Below are 24,202 nucleotides of genomic sequence, written 5' to 3'. Positions count from 1 at the left end.
AAACAGGGGTAGGAAACCCTCCTGCCCACAGTATCTCAAAGGGCAAGGCCTGAAGCTCCCACATGCCTGGATTAGCAAGAAGAAGTCCAGCCCATCTCCTCACCATCGCCTTTACAGATCCACGGTTCACACCATTAAAATAATAACCAACATAGAACCATGAAATGGAAGGTACTTACCCCAGAAACCTGGGGGCAAGGAAAGTGGTTTCAATTCACATTCAATTTGGCTCTGAGCTTCCTGGAAAACAAGGTGAAAAGGAAAGCATCATAAGCTACATGGCTGATTTATCTACTCACTAGTATAAGCTCTAATGGGGTCCAAATTCATCTTTCTGGTTTTACAGGTAAAGAAACTTGGGCACAGAGAACATAGGAGTTTTGCACAAGTTTACAGACCTGAGCTTAGTCTGAACTTGAACCCCAGTCAACTGAGCCTTTCTGAATTCCTGTGCCCTTTGGAGCCCCTGGCATTTCCCTCCAGCCCTCAAATACACTTCTTCCCTGAATCTGGACAGAAGCAAGACACACAGAGGCCAGGGAAGGCTTTGGCAACAGCAGGATTCATACTTATGGGTCACTGGGTCCTTAAGCTGGATTTTGCATATGATTATGCAGGTACACATGTACTGACACCTTTCAAAGGTTCCTAGGAGGCACAGGATGGAGAAAACTGTATTCTTCCACTACTGAGCTGTTTGAACTTGGCAAAGAGTGACAGGGAAGGAAACTAACACTTTACAGCCGGCCAGCTGAGCTAGGAGCATCTGCATGTATTCATCGCTTTTAGTACACCTGAATAGCTTGCAAGTTGAGGGGAATGAGGCTCAGGTGAGAACTAAATAGCTTGGCCAAGGTTGGTAACTATTAAGTTGCAAGATCAAAATTTAAAACTCAAGTCTGTGTGACTCTAAAGCACAGGCTCTCCCCATAAATCAAGATTGGCTCCAAATCCTACACTGTATCTTTCTTCATTTACAAAATCAGGAGGTTGCATGAATGTTCATTAAGAAAAGACATATATCACATGCACATATACCTATGTGTATACTACAAAGGAAGGACCTTAAAGAAATACCCCAAAGGGTTAACAGTGGGTTTTCTCTGAGGTGGGGAATGAGCATAGCAGAGAGAGAGTGAAGAGGGGCGTATATAAAACTTGATTCTTTTATAATTAGAATGTATTCATATATCACATAGATTAAATAAAATAAAATAGTGCAATTAAAAAACAATAAAAGGGATTGAACCAAATAATTCCGGAAGTCCTTTCTGGCTATAACCACTGTACATTTCTCCTAAAGGAGATGCAGGTTCAGCAGCTTCCTGAAAACCCACTTCACCTAAAAATGACGGTGGTTTTTACTAACAATGTGGAGCAATTGCGCCACCCAGTGGTCAAACTAAAAATTACAAATTACCTTTCCCATTAACAGGAACTAGGCAGGTCTTGGGTTCAGTAGTCAGCCTTGAGGAAAAAAATAGTTCCTTTTTTATTTAGCAATGATAAGTAACTAAGTTAATTTGATAAAATCAATTTTATCTATGGAAAATTTCTTTTTTATTTCCCCAAGCCAACGAACACTGTGTTCTCTCTTATCCCCCAGTTCACATTTTTCATTTTCAGGTTCATAGACTCACACAGTGTCATAGCCAGGATGAAACTTAGGTACCCATGCAACCTGCCTACATCGTTTTACAAAGAAGGAAATCTGTCTCTGGGCTGAGAACCCCTCTTTTCATCAACAATACACTTCCACCATCAATACCACTTCAAGTCCAGAGCTGGATTAAGAGACAAGTCAAACCAAGCAGCATCCGAGGTAATAATCTATCCCCAGAATGCATCCTTGGGTACATACTGGATTAACATGAATTAAAGAAATGAGGTGGAGAAAGTATGCATAGAGGGAACCTACCTCAACCTAATAAAGGCCATATATGACAAAGCTACAGCCAACATTGTTCTCAATGGTGAAAAACTGAAACCATTTCCTCTAAGACAGGAACAAGACAAGGTTGCCCACTCTCACCACTATTATTCAACATAGTTTGGGAAGTTTTAGCCACAGCAATCAGAGAAGAAAAAGAAATAAAAGGAATCCAAATCGGAAAAGAAGTAAAACTGTCACTGTTTACAGGTGCCATGATACTATACATAGAGAATCCTAAAGATGCTACCAGAAAACTACTAGAGCTAATCAATGAATTAGGTAGAGTAGCACGATACAAAATTAATGCACAGAAATGTCTTGCATTCTTATACACTAATAATGAAAAATCTGAAAGAGAAATTAAGGAAACACTCCCATTTACAATTGCAATAAAAAGAATAAAATACCTAGGAATAAACCTACCTAGGGAGAAAAAAGACCTGTATGCACAAAACTATAAGACACTGATGAAAGAAATTAAAGAGGATACAAACAGATGGAGAGATATACCATGTTCTTGGATGGGAAGAATCAACATTGTGAAAATGACTATACTACCCAAAGCAATCTACAGATTCAATGCAATCCTTATCAAACTACCAATGGCATTTTTCACAGAACTAGAATAAAAAATTGCACAATTTGTATGGAAACACAAAAGAACCCAAATAGCCAAAGCAATCTTGAGAAAGAAAAACGGAGCTGGAGGAATAAGGCTCCCTGACTTCAGACTATACTAAAAAGCAACAGTAATCAAGACAGTATGGTACTGGCACAAAAACAGAAATATAGATCAATGGAACAGGATAGAAAGCCCAGAGATAAACCCACGCACATATGGTCAACTAATCTATGACAAAAGAGGCAAGAGAATACAATGGAGAAAAGACAGCCTCTTCAATAAGTGGTGCTGGGAAAACTGTACAGCTACATGTAAAAGAACGAAATTAGAACACTCCCTAACACCATACACAAAAATAAAATCAAAATGGATTAAAAACCTAAATATAAGGCCAGATACCATCAAACTCTTAGAGGAAAACGTAGGCAGAACACTCTATAACATAAATCATAGCAAGATCCTTTTTGACTCACCTCCTAGAGAAATGGAAATAAAAACAAAAATAAACAAATGGGACCTAAAGAAACTTAAAAGCTTTTGCACAGCAAAGGAAACCATAAACAAGACGAAAAGACAACACTCAGAATGGGAGAAAACATTTGCAAATGAAGCAACTGACAAAGGATTAATCTCCAAAATTTACAAGCAGTTCATGCAGCTCAATATCAACAAAACAAACAACCCAATCCAAACATGGGCAGAAGACCTAACTAGACATTTCTCCAAAGAAGATGTACAGACTGCCAACAAACACATGAAAGGATGCTCAACATCACTAATCATTAGAGAAATGCAAATCCAAACTACAATGAGGTATCACCTCACACCAGTCAGAATGGCCATCATCAAAAGACAGATGTAGAGAATGGGTTTGAGGACACAGGGAGAGGGAAGGGTAAGCTGGGACTAAGTGAGAGAATAATACTGACATGTATACACTACCAAATGTAAAATAGATTGCTAGTGGGAAGCTGCTGCACAGCACTCGGAGATCAGCTCGGTGCTTTGCGACCACCTAGAGGGGTGGCATAAGGAGGGTTGGAGGGAGATGCAAGAGGGAGGCGATATGGGGATATAGGTATATGTATAGCTGATTGACTTTGTTATACAGCAGAAACTAACAAGACATTGTAAAGCAATTATACTCCAATAAAGATGTTTAAAAAAGAAAAAGAAAAAGAAAGTAGGTGGACTACTGAATGGGAGAAAACATTTGCAAATGATACGACTGATAAGGGGTTAATATCCAGCATATATAAACAGCTCATACAGCCCAACATCAAAAAAACCAAACAGGGACTTCCCTGGTGGCGCCGTGGTTAAGAATCTGCCTGTAAATGCAGGGGACACGGGTTCAATCCCTGGTCCAGGAAGATCCCACATACTGCGGGGCAACTAAGCCCGTGCACCACAACTACTGACCCTGCGCTCTAGAGCCTGCAAGCCACAACTACTGAGCCCGTGTGCCACAACTACTGAAGCCCGAGCACCTAGAGCCCGTGCACCACAACGAAGAGTAGCCCCCACTCACCACAACTAGAGAAAGGCTGTGCACAGCAACAAAGACCCAACGCAGCCAAAAATTTTAAAAATAAATTTATTTTAAAAAAAAAACCTGATTAAAAACGCCAGAGAACTGAATAGACATTTTTCCAGCAAAGACACACAGATGGCCAACAGGCACATGAAAAGACGTTCAGCATGTCTAATCATCAGGGAAATGCAAATCAAAACCACAATGAGGTATCACCTCACACCGGTCAGAATGGCCATCATCAAAAAGAACACAAATAACACATGTTGGCAAGGATGTGGAGAAAAGGGAACCTTCCTACACTGTTGGCGGGAATGTAAATTGGTGGAGCCACTGTGGAAAACAGTATGAAGCTTTCTCAAAAAGCTAAACATAGAACTACCATATGACCCAGCAATTCCACTCCTAATTCAAAATGATACATGCACCCCAATGTTCATAGCAGCATTATTTACAATAGCCAAGATATGGAAGCAACCTAAGTGTCCATAAACAGATGAATGGACAAAGAAAATGTGGTATATATATATAGAATGGAATACTACTCAGCCATAAGAAAGAACAAAATCTTGCCATTTGCAGCAACATGGATGGACTTGGAGGACATTATGCTAAGTGAAATAAGTCAGACAGAGAAAGACAAATACTGTACATCACTTATATGTGAAATCTAAAACCTACAACAAACTAGAATATAACAAAAAAGCAGTAGACTTACAGATATAGAAGACAAACTAGTAGTTACCAGAGGGGAGAGGGAAAGGGGATAGGGGATCAATAGCTACAATCTATTAGGTATAAAATAAGCCACAAGGATATACTGTACAACACAGGAAATATAGCAAATATTTTATAACAACTATAAATGGAGTATAACCTTTAAAAATTGTGAATCACTATATTGTTCACCTGTAACATATTATACATCAACTATACTTCAATTTAAAAAAATACGTTTTTTAAAATTGTGATTATAAAAACAAGAAACGGAACTTCCCTGACAGTCCAGTTGTTAAGACTTTGCCTTCCAACGCAGGGGGTGCGGTTTCGATCCCTGGTCAGGGAGCTAAGAGCCCACATGCCTCGTGGCCAAAAAAACAAAATATAAAAAACAGAAGCAATGTTGCAACAGATTCAATAAAGACTAAAAAAAAAAAACGAAGAAGAAGAAAGAAAGAAGGAAAGGAGGTGGATAAAGATAAATAACTTCCCAATAATTATGTGCAGAAAAAAATTATAACTCCTAGATAACTCCAAATAAGTTTTTTAAAAGTCACCAAATGATTGGCCTGTCTGGGACACCCATAACAGTGTCCTGTCAGATCCCCTGCAGTGTGTACTGGTCTTCTGCTTGTGGGAGGAGAAGCCGGGTACTACATACTTATTTTACACACAAATACATATACTCCTACAAACACACACACACACACCCCTGTGACAAATATGTGGGCTAATCACTGAGCTTCAGTTCATCCATCTATGAAGTGGAGGTGACATCACCAATCCCATAGAGTCATTTTAAGGATTAAAGGGGATCATGCATTTGCAGTGCTCAGCACAGTGCCCGGCATAGAGTAAGTACTCCATAAATGATGTTAGCGGCGGTGTTGCTGCTGCTTCATTAATGTTACATTAAGGCCAAAGAAAGACAGCGTCGGGCCCTGCAGGGTCTGGAGTGCATCGTCTCTGACATGTCAGGCAGAGGTCAGGCAGCCAGCTGTCACACGAGTTATGGAAGAGAGTCCTTTGTTAGATGGGAGGTTGAATCTCATGCATTCTGATGTTCCTTTTAACGCTGCCTCTGTGACTTTGCCTTTCTATGGTTTAACACACACCTAGGGTCATCAGGTCTTGGGTCTTCCAATCCCACCCCACCTTAACTGTGTCTGCCAAAAAACAACACACCTGCACATCAAAATAAGGTAAGACCATATGGCGAGATCTAATATCTGGGCACAGAAAAGGACCCCCTCCTTGTTTTTTAATCACTTACTACAGTGCCTCATATCTACTTACTAAGTGTTTCTTGATGAAATATTTCTAGCATGCTTGCTTGCTTTCTTCTCTACTTAATGAAAGCATTGCCTTTTCCTTGCCACTTAGAACAGTGAGTTTGGGCATGACATTTAGTACCTCTCCTGCCCTATAAGAAGGATGCATGACTTCTAATCATATTCTTATTAAAATTAAAGTCCTCTATTACTAACTAATGCTGAATGCGTTGTCACACAGGGGTTTTTAATCTTTTGTATGGTGGGATGCCTACGTCAGTCACTAACGCCTATAAATGCACAAATAAACTACATTGTATCACAAAGGGACCAATTACATTGGAACACAGTCCCATCCATGGATCCCCAAGGCCCATGAATGCCAGGCAAGAACCCATGAAGAAAGACCCAGTAAATGATACACTTTCCGAAGACACAGATTGTGATGCATGTGCTAACCACTGATAACCACTGAATCGCCCTTGGTCTCCAGCTCCCCAACTTTGCAAGCAGGTCATTATCAGCCCTATGCTGTCCTCTGATGCAGAGAAGACAAATTCCTCAAGTTAGCTACTTCTTGCCTATTTTTCCATTCTCTGCTGCAGGAAAGAATGTTCATACAAGACATTAGAAGCTCTTTTCTGTTTGGCTCCCTGAGCTTGCGTTACTAGGGTCATCATGGTGGGATGCACAGAACAATGGCTATGAAATGAGCCAGCACAGATTTTGAATCCCACGTCTGGCCTGGTGTACGTCACTGAGTGCTTCTTCCTCTGAGGCACAGGAATAAGGATGGTTGTATTACAGGAATGGTGTAAGTAGAGTGTCTGGCACAGAGCCTAGCGGATGGTTACTGTTCCACAGATGCTGATTTACTTCTTCCATACAAGTAGTTGAAACAAGTAATGTGCTGCTTATTTCCCATTTACTCTTTCAAATCCACTCCCTACCTTTCTTCAACTGCCTCTTTGCTACAGGAGGTTAAGTATACACTGCATCAATGCGTCCCCTTGCCCTCTGGCTTCACTTAGATCCAGACACTGAGAAGCACCATTTGGGTACTGGAAGCAAAGAAGAAAGTAAAATCAGATTTTAAAATCATCTAGCTCCCTCCCTACTGAGTCAGACGAGCTGGGTGTGCACCTCTAACAAAGGCAGCTCTCTCCATAAACCGTCCTCTCTGGGCTCCCATAACCACTCCCTCCCTTACTCCTCGGGCCTAGGGATAGAATGACTCCTAGGCTCCTAGCCCTAGGGTGATGCCCCATCCATTACTGATCTCCCTTAATCCTGCCCACACCATTACAAATAGTGCTTAAGGTCTCCTCAATTACCCCATTGGTATAGCATGTTTCCTACTGGAACCCTGAATGACATAGACAATTGCTGGCAAAATGAGGAAGACACCTAGAGCAGTCTGTAAGGTGTGTGTCAAATCATTCAGACACAATCACACACACACACACACACACACACACACACACACATTCTAGCTTGGTATTTATTGTATTGGATGTGCCCTGGATGACACATCCATCCTTTTCCTTGTTCTGTTAAGAATGGCCCTTTTTATAGTGGAAAAAAAAAAGAAGAATGGGGATCATTCTGAGATGTACAGGAATATTGAAACACTATATTGTGTACCAGGAACTAACGTAGCATTGTAGGTCAATTATACTTCAAAAACAAACAAACTCATAGAAAAAGAGATCAGGTTTGTGGTAACCAGAGGTAAGGGAGGAGGGAGAGGGGGATTTGGATGAAGGTAGTCCAAAGGTACAAACTTCCAGTTATAAGATAAATAAGTAATAGAGATGTAATGTATGACATGATAAATACTATTAACACTGCTGTGTTATATATGAAAATTGTTAACTAAATCCTAAGAGTTCTCTTCAAAGATTTTTTTCTTTTTCTTTTGTAGTTATATGAGATGATGTATGTTCACTAAACTTACTGTGGTGATCGTTTCATGATGTATGTAATTCATATGCTGTACACCTTAAACATATACAGTGCTGTACGTCAATTATATTTCAATAAAACTGAAAGGGAAAAAATAATAAAAGAAGGAGGAGGAGAAGTAGAGGAAGAAGAAGAGGAGAAGAAGAAGGAAGGAAGGAAAGAAGGAAGGAAGACACCACTAAGAAAAATAAGACAAGACACGGACTGGGAAAGAACATTTTCAGCATACCTATGTAACCAAATAACAAATACAAAAAAAACGTGTATTCAGTACATGTAAATAACTTCTACAAATCAACAATAAAAAGACAAAAGGCAATTTAAAATGTGCAGAAAACATGCAGTCATCTCTAAATGCAGACACACACACACAATGGCCAATGAGCACAAGAAAAGGTAATCAACATCATTAGACATAGGGTAACGAAAATTAAAACCACGATATCACTTCATTCCAAGCAGGATGACAAAAAAAAAAAGACTGACAATACCAAACGTTGGTAGAAATGCAGAGCCACCGGAACACTCATCCGCTGCTGATCAGTGTATAAAATGATACAACTACATTGGATGGGCCATAAATTGACGATTGCTGAATCTGGGTGATGGGTACATGCATATTCATTACTCTACACTCCCCAATTTTGTATAGGTATGACATTTTCTATCATAGAAACTTTAAAAGAAAAAAGAGTAAACGTCTGTACCCAAGGAAATGATCCTGATTCTCAGGAAAAAGATATATTTTCCCCAGCAATTAATACCAACCAATGGTATTGGTTGTTTCATACTCAGGCTGCACGTCAGAGGCTTTTTAAAAATGTCAATCCCAGGCCCTACCCTGGGCCATTAAATCTGAATCTCTAGGGATAGGGACCAAGCACAGTATTTTTTTAAACTCCCCTGGGGAGTTTAAAGCTCAGTCATGGACAGGAAACACAGATAAACACCAATACAATCTTAACTCCTGGTTACTTTTCATGTCCCCTTTGGATGTCACAACAGTTAGGGACCTGACAAGAAACAGAATTCACCCCACATGGGTACTATTTGTAGAAATCTCAGCAGGATTAAGAGAATAAGTGCACCCAACAAGAAACCACTGCATGAATTAATCCCTGGAGATGAAGGGATAAGCAGTGGAACAGTGCTTCCAGAGCCCAGTGAGGGCCAGAGCTGTGGGAGAGCCACAGTCCTGCATGGAGCCAGGTGCCAAGGCCCAAGGGAACACAAATAAGTACCCTGACCTCCCTCTAGTCCCACCTGCCAGGCTGGCAGGGAAGTGACACAGAGCAGGACAGAGACGGCAGAGCGAAGAGGATGATGTCAGGCAGTTACAGGCGCCCACTGCACAGATGTCAGCAATTCCAATTCCCTGCCACTGGTCTGGCCTGCCCACCAGTGCCTGGCTTCCCCTTCTTGCCCACTGGTGACTGCGGGAACAACTGAATCACTTTCCTGAACCCACCAATGCGGAGAAGGCCAGAGGCCAGTCTGGGAGGGTGCAGGGCAGGGCTTTCAGTTCTGCAGAGACTAAACAGTCTCAGAAAAAGAATATGTCACCAAACTACAGAAACTATGGAATCACATGTTACCTCAGTAGCAGAGACTTAACCTCTGATTTCCCTTTCCCGGCCACTCATTCCTGAAAGAAAGAAGGAAAGAAAGGAAAAAAGGACAGAGACTGGAAAGTATTGTTTTCGATGACTGTATCCGAAAATGCTGTATAAAATCTCATTATTATTATTATTATTATTTGCGGTACGCGGGCCTCTCACTGTTGTGGCCTCTCCCATTGCGGAGCACAGGCTCCGGACGCGCAGGCCCAGCGGCCATGGCCCACGGGCCCAGCCGCTCCGCGGCATGTGGGATCTTCCCGGACTGGGGCACGAACCCGGGGCATCGGCAGGTGGACTCCCAACCACTGCGCCACCAGGGAAGCCCTAAAATCTCATTATTTGATGTAGAAGGTCTAGGTAAATCATCTAGCCCGTTCCCCTCATTTTACAAGTAAGAGAACTGAGACCAGAGAGGTGAAGTGATTTACCTAACGTCACCATCTGGGTAGGAACAGAGTCCAAATATTGTGACCCCCCAGCCCAAGGCACAACTCATGACACCACACAGCCCCTCAAGTGGTTGACCTCTTTGCCAGGCAAAAGGGGACCCTTAGAGCCCCAGGGCAGCAAGATCATGTAAATACCTGCCACTTACATGTTACCTTTCATTTCTATCTAGATGTGATTGCCCAGATCTATTTCACGGTAATTACTTGATCCATCTCAGAGGGCAGAGTTTTTACAGCTGAGAAAGGAAATAAATGCTAACAAGCTTCCAGCTGGCTACCCCCAGGAGCAGCTGATCCAGAGGGCCAGGGCTGAGTGGGCCACCTAAGACAGCGAAAAGCTGTCCCAGCCACGTGAGCATGAGAAGGAAGCAGGCTTCATGAGCCTCCTGATAAAAAGCTAGTCAGCTCCCCAAACAGTCGTGTCCCGCATTTATTCACTCAGCCTGCAGGCCTGGGAGCTGGCATCCCAGAAGCTGGCACAGTCGATACATGGTAGAGGCTTAGGCAAGGGCCCTTCCCTGGCAAATTAGGAGTCTCTCTCCTCTGTTGGGGGAAGACACAGGTGATGGGAGACACTGAGGTAGCAGATCCCAGGGATGGAGACAAGGAAGCAGCGTGTTCTCCCCAGCACCAGGCAGGAGGCAATGAGGCAACAACTGAGGGCAGCGCTTCTAAAACAAGATCAGCTCTCCTGAGTCTGGGATCCTTACACGGAGGTCCAACCGAGGATGAGGGGAAAGACCAGAGACCTCCCAAGATTTCTTCCGCTCGGAGAGCCACATCCTAGAAAGGGTCAGCAGAGGGTGGATCCCGCCAGCCCACATCCCAGAATCCTCAACCACAGCCCTGTCAGTTCCCTTCATAGCACATCACAATCTGGAATTACAAATTTAACTGTTTGTTTACTTGTTTATTATCTGTCTCCCCCACATGACTAAGTTCCACGAGGCCAGGGAGTGTTGCACCCAGTACATCGTAGGCACACAGAGTACCTGATGGAAGTGTTAAATAAATGGGTGACTGTGAAATACCCTTACTCCTCAAGAAGGACAAACCACTTGCAGAGGCAAATGAACTCTGGCATTTGTAAGTAGGATCAATTCCAGTGTTCCTGTATCTCCACTTACCGGGCCAACTGGAACCCACTCTGCCCTGTAAGATAATAACATTTGTATAGAGCTTTGTGGATGTTGAAGCACTTTCATAGCATGGCTTACCCCAAACAACTGCACTCGTAAGTAGGAAACACTCATTCTACCTCCAAATCCAATGCTCTTCCCTCCGGCGGTAACATGATCAGAGTCCTGGTTCTGAGCACACACCAGGGACAGGCTCTATTGTTCCATGTTTGCAGAAGAAAAACAGGAGTCCTGAGAAAATACTGGCTTTGCTAGTCGAAGTTAGGCCTGAAGCAAGAGCCCAAAGTCCTCGAGGGACTTGAAAGGAGGAAAAAAGGAAATTGAGGCTGAAAGGGGCATGGACACTTCCCCTCTGGTAGAGAAGAGAAGCAAGGGAGAAAAAAGAAACAGAGAAAAAGGGAGTGTTTCTGGTCTGGTGATTAAACAGTGAGATTAACGAAGCGGCCGCTAATCCTCCGTTTTGCCCCAGATGAAGAAGGTGCATTAGTCACTAGGAGAAGGCAGGCCACCCCGCCGGGAACTCATGTTCCCAGCGGGGTGTGCAGTAAGCCCCTGTCTTTGGAAGGGCAAAGTGCTTGACACATATTAAAGCTACTGTTGTTATTAATAATGCCAACACTTCAGATGTGCATAGCTCCATTCCTCCTAAGAGTTTAAAGTCTTTCATACATATTGTCTAATTCCCTCTCAGAATTTTTATTAGAAAAGTGTTCGCGGGTTGCTATGTAAATATATGTAAAAGTTCTTTAAAACATTTAAACACATTTTAGTCTTATCTATTCTCTCTTCCCCTGTCCCTGGTTTAGCACATTTCCATTTTGATTATGTCTTTGAAACGCCAATTTTCAAAACAGAAACCTAAAAGGGCAACTATAAACCTCCAACCTCTGGCCAAACTTACTTCCTTTCCATACCTCTGTGATAAGGAGTGTAGAAGCTTCTCTCACTTCAAGAATAGCACAGGACTGAGGAGGAGTCGGGGAGGGATGGATTGGGAGTTTGGGGTTTGCAGATGCAAACTATTATGTATAGGATGGATAAACAACAAAGTCCTACTGAATAACACAGGGAACTATATTCAGTATCCTGTGATAAACCATAATGGAAAAGAATGTGTGTGTGTGTGTGTGTGTGTGTGTGTGTGTGTGTGTATAACTGAGTCACTTTGCTGTACAGCAGAAATTAATACAACATTGTAAATCAACTACATTTCAATAAAATAATTTTTTTAAAAAACAGTGCAGGGCTCACTTCCCCCCACCCTTGCTCCACCCTTCCTTTGGTAATTCTGCTCCTGAAGTAACTAAGGGGTGGAAACAATAGTTAATTCACGTTGAGCATCTACTCTGTCCAGGCCACTGTGCTGATTGCTTTACAAACGCTGTCTTATTTAATCCTTGGGACACAGACTTCTAGCTGTCCCCCAGTATCCACAGTAATAGAAATTTTAGCTGGGCACACAGCTGCATTTCCAGTCTCCCTTGAAGCTAGGTGTGGCCATATGACTATTTTCTGGTCAATAATTAAAAGTATCTGTGGAGAATTCCAGGTACGTAGCACCATCTTTAAGCATGTTTTTTCCTCTCCCCTGACTTCACAGGGATTCCACTGGTTTTTACAGCCTGAGAACCGAAAACATAACCCATTGAAAACCCCTGCTCTGACTTTTTCCTGATGATGGTTCAAATTGCTCGCTATTCCTCGACCTCTCCATCTTACTCCTTATATATTGGTGGTCTTTGTTCTCCCCGTCTTAGACCAACCTACTCTTAAAGGAAAACAGCTTGCCAATTTCAAGCAGTCTAGAACGATTTTCCTCTTGTCCTCTTCCCTCTACAGATCCTCCGCTTCTCCTCACCTCTTCCCAATCCATCTGTAACACCATTATTCACCAGGATCCATTCTACCTCCCAAAAGAGACAGCCAGGCTCCGACTCTGTTTGCATCTGCTGACATCACCCCCACACACACCCACCTCCTCCATTCCATTCCTTCTCAGTACTTACCTCCTGGCCCACATTATCTCATCCACTTCACACGTTCTCTTTTCTCTTGACTGCAACAGCCATACTGGGGTTTCCCCATAATCCCTCTTAGATCAGGAAGGCAAATATTTATAATTATCCCTATTTTAACAATGGGAAAATAGAGGCACGAAGAGATGTGAGGATTTGTCCATGACTGCACAAAAGAAGGAAGGTGACACCATAGCCTTTGGAATCCCAATCCAGGGCCCTTCTTTTCCCCCCTACATTCCTTTCATTCTCTCAGATACCCTCCCAGATTCCCTGAAGATCAGGGAATAGGTGGCAACTTTTACTGTCAATTATGGGCACAGCTGGCAGCTTCTCCAAGGTCCTTCAGCAAGTCTTCACTGAAATGAGAACCAAGTGGTCTTCACTCTACCCACCTCACCCTCTGCCTCCAACAAGCCAATACCAGAGAGCTGAGGGAAGTGATTTTATATGTATAGACTTCAACTGATAGACTTCCAGGTATGAAGAAGAGATGGACATAGTTTTCAATAGTCAGTCCTTCGACACTAGGGAAAACACACTCATGACAGCTCAGGAGAACCCATGTGTTAGAGAGAAAAGAGTCTTGACCTGAGCTCTACCATTCACCAGAGCATCAGGAGAAATAGGGCTGAGGGGGACTTCTCTGGTGGCGTAGTGGTTAAGCGTCTGCCTGCCAATGCAGGGGACATGGGTTCGAGCCCTGGCCCGGGAATATCCCACATGCCACGGAGCAACAAAGCTTGTGCGCCACCACTACTGAGCCTGTGCTCTAGAGCCCGCGAGCCACAACTACTGAGCCCACGTGCCACAACTACTGAAGCCCACAGGTCTAGAGCCCACGCTCCGCAACAAGAGAAGCCACCGCCATGAGAAGCCCGTGCACCACAGCAAAGAGTAGCCCCTGCTCGTCACAACTAGAGAAAGCCCGCACGCAGCAACGAAGACCCAACACAGCCAAAAATAAACTTAAAATTAATTAATTAATTAGTTAACTTTAAAAGAAAGAAATAGGGCTGAGAACAGAGTGGCCTTGAACAAGACCTTTCCCTTCTCTGGAGAGTGCTTCCATCTTCAGCATCAGGACCCACTGAAATGGGTCCTCAGATGTTCAGGGGATGCGGAGTGTCCTACAGAAGCTGCAACAGCACTGAGAAGGTACCATCTAGAGACAGAATTAGAGAAGCAGGGGCTATTTTATTAACTCAACAGGATTTGTGGATTAACTGGAAGTGGATGAGGGCAGAGGAGTCACTCCTTCATAAAGCCAGGTGTCTTAGCTATCTTTGTACCCCTAGTTTTTATCGCCCACAGAATGTCCTAAATATCTGATGAATAAAGGAAGGAATGAAATGCGAGTGAGGCTAGGAAGTTGACCAAACATCTCTTATTGGGTAAGACAGCTCCATATTCCATCATGATATCTGGCTCTGCATCCTAGATACCTGAGAGACTGAGACTGGAGAACAGCAGATTTTCCTACTTATTCAACATGGTTTCACACATTCACATTTTAAGTGCTTTCACACTCATCATCCTATTTATTATGATATTGAAAAGTAACCAACAGAGAAGATTTGGTTATCAGAATTGGACTGTGCAGAACCTGATGCTCAGAGATACTCAAGTAGCTGATTCCACATCCAGAAAGGGAAGGATCCCTAAACCTGTGCTTGTTCCAGGATCAGGTACTCAAGAAGCTGGATACTGTAGGGAAATCACCCACAAAGAGAGGGGCTGAACCACCTGACATCACATAGGAAAGAGTTGCATATCACACCATCAACTTCCACCTTTTGGAAAGGGCTGCTAGACATATAACCCTCAACTACTGGCCCCCTGGATGGCCCAAGGAGCCCAGAAGTGTGGCTGGAAAAAGGACTGAGTGCAAATGAGTGTCGCTAAGAGCTGGCCGAGAGGGATGGGGGTGTGGAGTGGGTAGGTGGTTATGTTGCAAAATTGGCCAGTGGGAGTGGGCAGGACAAAGCACAGAAAAGTAACATTTCTTGAGTACCTACTATGTGGCCGGCTCTATGATAAATACTTTCCTTACACTGTGTCTTTAATACCCACAACAATGCTCCAGAGTCGGTAGCATTAAGCTATTTAACAGATAAGGAAACAGAAGATCAGGGAGGTTACTTCACTTGTCTGGAAGTCAGACAATTAGAAGATGGCAAAGCTATGCTATGACTCAAACTGGGGTCCACAGGAATCCAACACCCATCCTCTCTGCACTATTTAGGCTGCCAAATTGTAAGAATATTACCGAAGTTCCTGAACTACCAAGGCCATTACAGGGATAGAGAAATGGCATAAAATTGAATTGTTTGTGTAGAGGATTCTTTCAGTTGGCTATTCAGCATCCATTCCCTTTTTCCTCCTTCCTAAAAAAAAATCCCAATTCTGTTCAACTATCCATCCACCTCTCGTGTAACCCAGGCGACTCAGAAAAGCTTACCCTTTTCTAACTCTGGGCATAGATTCTGATTAGTCACAACAAATCAATGGATAGCATTTTTCTGGTGATGCTCACTGATCACACAGTGGACATATGACCTAAATTGGCCCAGATTACATGAAAAAATTCACATTCCATATTTCAGGAAGACGTCCCTCCCTCACTCTTTCCCTTCCCTCCCCCATCTCTCTATCCTCCTCTCCCTCTCTCTTTATCCTAATGCATAAAATCAAGGGCACAGGTTTTCCCAGTTTCTATCGGCAGCCATCTTGTGACCAGGAGGAGAATGAGTCCAAAGGTGAAACAATGTATGGACTTCATATCACAGATATGGAGACAACCTGGCTTCTTGTTGATACTGCTGAACCACTGAGTCACTCAACTCTGAAGCTTGCCCTACTTATGGATTCAATGTTACATAAGATAATTAATGTTCCATGCGTTTAAACCAGGTTGAATCAGGATTTTTGTTATTTGCAGCCAAAATCCTTTCGACAGTTTGTTTTTCATCCTCTGTCTTTACAACAGGTATGAAAATGATTCAGGTTAGGATGGGAGTGGTTAGTGAGGAAATGAGAGTTTGAGTCACTAATAAGTGCCCTAATTCAGTACTCTGAAACTCATCAGTGCTCATCAACACTTAGTCCTGATGCAGCACATGGACAGTACCCCTGACCTCCTGCTGCCTATCCAGATGGCTTCCTGGCAACTCTGGATTTGATAGGTAAATTCTCAGACTTGTGCCACACAGCCATGAGGGATAGGGACAGCCGAAACTGGTTTTAATTAAGCAGTTGGAGGCTGAGAGGAAACTCTTGGTCAGGTTGGAAAATCCTCCCAGTGGCTTGCCTGAGGAGAAAAGAAGATTCTGAGTGAGTAGGTGAGATGAGTAAGACGATGTCCCCACCCCAGCCCCACAGTGTGGGTTGGTGTTGTACGGGGGTTTTTGATTCTCCGTTTTGTAGGTGTAGGAATGTCTGAGAATAAGTAGAGGTGGGAGGAAAGGATAATGGAAGGAAAGGAGCTGGGGCGTTGGAGAAAAGGAGAGGGAGCCCAGGGACTAAAGGACCTTGTGACTCTCTGTGAATAGCCTGGCGGCCTTGGGATCTCCCTCAGGAGAAAACTGTCCTTGGCAAAGCAGCAGAAAAACCTGGTTGGGGGGTTGACCATTTATTCACAGACACTTGTAACAACAGGGGCAGTATGGAGGCAGTTCTGCAGGCACTTTGCAGGCTGCAGGCCACTGCTTGAAAGTTATAGAGGAAGAAAAAAAAGAAAAAGAAAAACAGAAGGTGGAGGGAGAGACAGAGAAAGAGAGAGAGAGAGAGGGAGGAGCCCTCATTTCTGAGAACATATGAGTCACTTTCCGGAGACTCCCAGAAAAATCTGGGAGACATTCAAGGGACTAAGTTCTTGCAGTTATGATGTAGAGACTCAGAACTGTCAATTTTTAGGTATTGATAACTATGTGGTCACATTTGAGTTTGCAGGCTACTAAATCATGAGACGTCTGGATTACAGTAGTATTCCTAGGGTGACCAACTCATTCTAATTTGCTTGGGCCTTTCCTGATTTTAGCAATGAAAGCCCCATGTCCTAGAAAACTCCTCAGTCCAAGTCAGGTCAAAACGTCTCCTCATAAGCAGCCCCTATCCACTCAACCCTTAGACTGAACATGTCCCACACTGGCCATCTTCTTAGTCTACATCAAAATGATTCAATTAGACCCAGCAAAAACAAAAACTGATGACTCTCACTGCCCTAAGCCTTACTTGGGCTCCTGCAGTTGTGTTACTAGCCCGGTTAGAAATCAAGGAGCATCCCAAGAGGAAGAAACCCTGGCCTGAAAGAAATAAAGGGGACAATGGGTAATATCAAAGAGATGGCAAAAATCCCCAGTGTACGAAGTACCACATACCAGATGTCAAGCCTTGCTTACTTTGGGAAGCCGCCAAGCACCTAATGAGCAAAAGAAAGGCTAGTTCAGATGCTCCTTTAAAAGAAATTAGCCAGGGAACAATCAAGAGTCTTGAATGAGCAATTAGCTCAACTGGCCAAGACTTAAAACTCCTACCTCGATCAGAACAGTTAATTGAAATTATTAACCTTTGGAGGGGAAATTACTCTTTCTGAAATTAGTGAATGTGTCATTAGCGTTATGAAGAGCTACAAAGAAAAGGTCAATGAAGCATTTATTTGGAAAGAAGAAGGCCAAACTCTTTATTCAAAACCACAATAATTAAATCAACAATGTATTTAGCCAACGTGGGCATCCTTGAACTATTATGTTAAATATAATAAGGTATACTCTGTTCTAAGTTATCGTGGAGCAGACAGGTTATCTACCAAACCCAGCCAGGGAAAAGGGGAAAATGGAAGCATATGTAAATCAAATAGTCTGCTATGGTCACCCAAATTCAGCCTTGGAATGAGCATGAAAATGGAGATTCCCAGATGCCATCAAGTGTGGTCTATTTAGACATCACTGACTCTGAATTAAAAGCATCCTTCCTTTCATGCTCATTGTACAGTAGATGTTCAATAAGACATTTTAACTGCACTATTTTGGATATTCCAATAATTTAGACCAGTGGTCCTCAAACAGAAGCAAATTTGTCCCCAGGGGACATTTAGCAATGCCTGCAGGCATTTTTATTTGTCACTCCTTGGTGGAGGTGATGGGCAGGAGTGGTTGCTACTGGAATCTAGTAGGTAGAGGACACTACTAAACATCCCGCAACGTACAGGGCAGCCCCTACAATAAAGAATCACCCATGGGCTTCCCTGGTGGCGCAGTGGTTGAGAGTCCGCCTGCCGATGCAGGGGACACGGGTTCGTGCCCCGGTCTGGGAAGATCCCACGTGCCGCGGAGCGGCTGGGCCCGTGAGCCGTGGCCGCTGAGCCTGTGCGTCCAGAGCCTGTGCTCCGCAACTGGAGAGGCCACAACAGTGAGAGGCCCGCGTACCACAATCAAAAACCAAAAAAAAAAAAAAAAAAAAGAATCACCCAACCCAAAATGTCAACAGTGCCACTGTTGAGAGACTTTGATTCAAATATACTCTAATTTGAAGTTTGATTTTGCTCCAACTATAAAAAGAAAGGCTTTCTTGACAAATTAATGGCACTAACATGATAAATGAAAATATTAGTTTGAGAAGTAAAATAACAGTCTTTGAGAAACTTCCTCGCATGTCAACATTGAGTGTAACAATGACAATTCTTTTGTCTTTTCCTTAAAGCCAATGTGTCAGGATTTTTAATTGGTAGTCTTCCTTTAATTATTAGTTCTTTAAAGTATTAACACTGTATATCCATTCAAATCTTTCATACTTTAACCATTTTTACTTATTAAGACTGAATTTCTATAAATATGTCCTGGGGATATAATACACACCATGGTGACTATAGTGAACAAGTCTGTATTATATATTTGAAATTTACTAAGAGTGTAGATGGTAAAAGTTCTCATCACAAGAAAAACCAAATTTGTAACTATGTGAGGTGATGGATGTTGACTAAATTTATTGTGGTAATCATTTTAAATATATACATATATTAAATCATTATGTTGTACATCTAAAACTAATACAATGTTATATGTCAATTATATCTCAATAAATGAATAAATAGATAAATAGACTGGGTTTCTCTATAGCACTGAGCCAATTATTCAAAATTAGTGAGTTTTTTCCTTATTTTTATATTTTTTATATTTATTATATTTCCTTGAAATATATTATATATTTTTATATTGATTATATTTCCTTGAAATATATTTACATATATAACTATATATACATATAATTATCCTAAAATGCACTAATGTATTCATTTTTTATTTTTAATCAAACTTCTCTTTAATGAGAACTCAACTAAAAAGAGATCATATCATTTTTACGTTTCTTTATCTAGTTAGCTAATCATCCAGGGTTTAAAAAAAAAAAAAATAGTAAAACACCACTTTGTCTCTTTGCCCAAAGAGACAGGAGCTAAATTTTTGGCTGGAGTTTAATTCTGTATTTCTATTCCCAAGCATTTAATATTTATTACCTGGGAGACTTCTTTGTCAACAGAGCACATATTAAACCCAGTCACTGGAAGTATGTTTAGATTATATATGTTAATTTACATTTGACAAACTCGCCTCTCTGGCACCTGCTGGGACACTAGCTAAATGCATAGCCTGGTTGTATTTATCCAGACTCCATAAACAAAAAAGCCAAATCCCCACATGATCCAGTGAGAGTTCCTGAGGGAAATGGCAGTTTCCAAGAAAAAAAATTATTCCAGGGTAACTCACAATCTTTGATGAGTCATGTGTTTTTCACCTTGTCTTTCTCCAGAGGAGTGAAGAAGCACCCTTTGAAAGAACACAGTAAGCAAAAATATAGGTAAATACAACCTTCTTTCCTTCTACTCTTGAGTCTTCTAAATTATGTTTGATGGTTGAAGCAAAAATTATAATACGGTCTAATATAGTTCTAAATGTATAGAGAGGAAATATCTAAGACATCTTTATTATAAATAGGGGGAGAAGGGACACAAAGGGAGGCAAGATTTTTATACCTCATACAAAACTGGCAAAATTATGACACCAGCAGACTGTGATAAGATGTGTGTGTGTCTGTGTGACATAACACCTAAAGCAACCACTAAAAACACTCTACAGAGAGAAACACTCAAAGACACTGTAGGTAAATCAAAATGGAATTCTACAAAATGTTCAAATAACCCACAGGAAGGCAGGAAAAAGGAAACAGAGGAATTTAAATAATTTTAAACATAGAGGAAGAACAGAAAGCAAAAGATAAAATGGCAGGTTTAAACCTTAACATAACAATAATTATATTAAATATAAACAGTATGATTAAAAGTAAAAGGTTGAAAGTAAAAGGATGGGAAAAGATACATCATGCAAACACTAATCAAAAGAAAGATGGAGTGGCTGTTTTGATATCAGATAAAGTTGACTTTAAAGCAAAAAAAATTACCAGAGTCAGACAGGGACATTATACAATGTTTAAAAGGATCAATCAACCAATAAAACAGCAATCCTAAATGTAAACATACCAAACAACACAGATGCCAAATATGTAAAGCAAAAACTGATGGAAGCTTTTGGAGAAACAGACAATTTCTCAAGTATATCTGGAGACTTCAACACCCTTCAATCAACAATTGCTAGTACATCTAGACAGAAAATCAACAGGATAAAAAAGAACTCAACATTACCATTAACCAACAGAATCTAATCAACATTTATAGAACACTCTACCCAACAGCAGCAGAATACACGTTCTTTTCAAGTGTCCACAGAACATATACCAAAATAGACCATATCCTGGATCATAAAACAAACCTCAACAAACTTTTAAAAATTGAAATCATACAGAGAGTGTTCTATGACCAAAATGGAATTAAAACAGAAATCAATAACAAAGATAACAGGATAATCTCCAAACACCTGGAAACTAAACAACACCCTTGTAAATAATTTATAGGTCAAAGAGGAAGTCTCAAGGAAAATCAAAAAATATATTTAACTGAGCAAAAATGAAGATACAAGGTAACAAAATTTGTGGGACAGAACTAAGGCGGGGCTGAGAGAGAATTTTATAGTACTAAATGCATACATTAGAAAAAATAAACCCAAATCAAGCAGAAGGAAGGAAATGATAAAGAGCAAAAACAATCTCCCAACCCAGATGGTTTCATTGGAAATTTCTACCAAATGCTTAATAAAGAATTAACACCAATTTTACACATCCTCTTCCAGAAAACAGAAGAGAAAGGAACACTTCCCAGTTCATTTTATGAAGCTAGTATCATGCTGAAACCAAAACCAAACAAAGACAGTATTAAAAAAAAGAAAACTACAGACAAATATCTCTCATGAACATTGATACAATAATCCTTAACAAAATACTAGCAAATGGTGCTCATTTCGGCAGCACACATACTAAAATTGGAACGATACAGAGAAGATTAGCATGGCCCCTGCGCAAGGATGACACGCAAATTTGTGAAGCGTTCCATATTTTTAGAAACGAAGACCCAACACAGCCAAAAATAAAAATAAATAAATTTATTTTTTAAAAAAAATACTGGGCTTCCCTTGTGGCGCAGTGGTTGAGAGTCTGCCTGCCGATGCAGGGGACAGGGGTTCGTGACCCGGTCCGGGAAGATCCCACATGCCGCGGAGCGGCTGGGTCCGTGAGCCATGGCCACTGAGCCTGCGCGTCCGGAGCCTGTGCTCTGCAACGGGAGAGGCCACAGCAGTGAGAGGCCCGCGTACAGCAAAAACAAAAAACAAAAAACAAAAAAAACTAGCAAATGGAATTCAGTAATATAAAAAACTTACAGACCATGATCAAGTGGGGCTTATTACAGGGATGGAAGGCTGGCTCAATATTCTAAAATTAATCAATACAATCCACCATATCAAAGGCTAAAGAAGAAAAACATACGATCATATCGGTCAATATAGAAAAACACTGGACAATTTTGAACACCCATTCATGATTAAAAAAAAAACTCAGAAAAATAGGATAGAGGAGAACTTCCTAAACTTGATAAAGAACATCTAGAATACACTTACAGCTAATATTATACTTAAAGGTAAAAAACTGAATGCTTTCCCTTTAAGATGAGGAATGAGGCAAAGATGTTCACTCTCACCACTTTTACTCAACATAGTCCTGGAAGTTCTAGTCAACATATTATGGCAAGAAAAGGAAATAAAAGGCATTCGGATCAGAAAGCAAGAAATAATACTGTCCCTATTTTCCAATGACTTAATTATCTATATAGAAAAACCGAAGGAATCTACAAAACATCTCCTGGAACTAATAAATGAGTTCAGGAAGGTTGTAGGATACAAAATAAACATACAAGAATTGACTGTATTTTACATACTAGCAATAGACATGTGAATACAAAAATTTTAAATATAATACCATTTAAAATCACTCAAAAAATGAAATACTTAGGTATAAATCTTACAAAACATGTGCCATACTTCTATGCTGAAAACTATACACTGTTGATTAAAGAAATCAAAGAAAATCTAAATAAATGGAGAGACATACCATGTTCATGGGTTGGAAGACTCAACATAGCTAAGATGTCATTTCTCCCTGAACAGACATACAGTTTTAACACAATTACCATCAAAACCCCAGCAAGATTTTTTTGTATCTATAGACAAGATTATTCTTAAAATGTATATGGAAAGACAAAAGAACTAGAATAGACAAAACATTTTGAGAAAGAAAATAAAGTGGTAGGAATCTATCTACTCATCTTTGAGACATTTTTTTTCCCTAGTCCAATCCCTTGGCTTTTTTAAAAAAAAATAAATTATTTATTTATTTATTTATTTTTGGCTGCATTGGGTCTTTGTTGCTGCACGCGGGCTTTCTCTAGTTGCAGTGAGTGGGGGCTACTCTTCCTTGTGGTGTGTGGGCTTCTCATTGCGGTGGCTTCTCTTGTTGCAGAGCACAGGCTCTAGGCACATGGGCTTCAGTAGCTGTGGCACATGGGCCCAGTAGTTCCGGCTCACGGGCTCTAGAGTACAGGCTCAGTAGCTGTGGCGCACGGGCTTAGTTGCTCCACAGCACGTGGGATCTCCCTGGACCAGGGCTCAAACCCGTGTCCTCTGCATTGGCAGGCAGATTCTTAACCACTGCACCACCAAAGAAGCCCGCTTTGAGACTTACTATATAGCTAACATCATCAAGACTGCCTGGTACTAGTGGAGAGTGAAACACACAGATCAATGGAACAGAGTAAAGAATGCAGAAACAGACCCACAAAAATATGCCCAACTGATTCTTGACAAAGGAGCAAAAATAATTCAACAAATGGTGCTAGAGGAACTGGTCATCCATAGGTCCAGAAAAATGAACCCTGACCTAAGTCTTACATCTTACACACAAATTGACTCAAAATGGATCACAGACTTAATGTAAATCATGAAACTATAAAACATTAGAAAGAAAGCTTAAGGGAAAATCTTCAGGATCCAGGGTTAGGCAAAGAATGCTTAGACTTGATACCAAAAGCATAATCCATAAAAGGAAAAATCAGTAAGTTAGACTTCATCAAAATTTTAAAGTTTGCTCAGCAAAAGACTCTGTTAAGAGAAAATATTTGCAAACCACATATCCAACAAAGGACTAGCATCTAGAATATATAAAGAACTTTCAAAACTTAACAGCAAAGAAACTAACAATCCAATTAGAAAATGAGGGAAAGAAATGAACAGACATTTCACCAAGGAAGATATACAGATGGCAAACAGGCACACAAAAAGATTTTCACATCACTAGCCACTAAGGAAGTGTAAATTAACACCACAATTAGATATCTCTACACACCTATCAAAATGACTAAAATAAGAAATAGTGGCAACATTAAATACTGAAGAGACTGTAGAGAAACTGGATCATTCGCACATTGCTGTTGAGAAAGTA

General features: G+C 41.2%; 1 long non-coding RNA gene and 1 other non-coding gene across 2 annotated transcripts in view; one reads left to right on the top strand and one right to left on the bottom strand.

Annotated features, from left to right (window-relative positions):
• The window catches only part of LOC132598230 (uncharacterized), a 245,256-nt gene that overhangs the window by 165,058 nt on the left and 55,996 nt on the right, over positions 1 to 24,202 (bottom strand). Inside the window, exon 2 of the long non-coding RNA XR_009566211.1 lies at positions 180 to 240. This is a non-coding gene — a long non-coding RNA (uncharacterized lncRNA). The remainder of the gene's footprint in view (positions 1 to 179; positions 241 to 24,202) is intronic.
• Positions 21,664 to 21,770, top strand: LOC115854357 (U6 spliceosomal RNA). The gene has a single exon (XR_004039982.2). It is a non-coding gene; the product is annotated as a U6 spliceosomal RNA (small nuclear RNA).

This window comes from Globicephala melas, chromosome 12 (assembly GCF_963455315.2).
Source record: "Globicephala melas chromosome 12, mGloMel1.2, whole genome shotgun sequence".
Taxonomy (NCBI): domain Eukaryota; kingdom Metazoa; phylum Chordata; class Mammalia; order Artiodactyla; family Delphinidae; genus Globicephala; species Globicephala melas.
The sequence above is the reverse complement of the archived record's forward strand: the minus strand, read 5'-3'. Positions and strand labels throughout refer to the sequence as shown.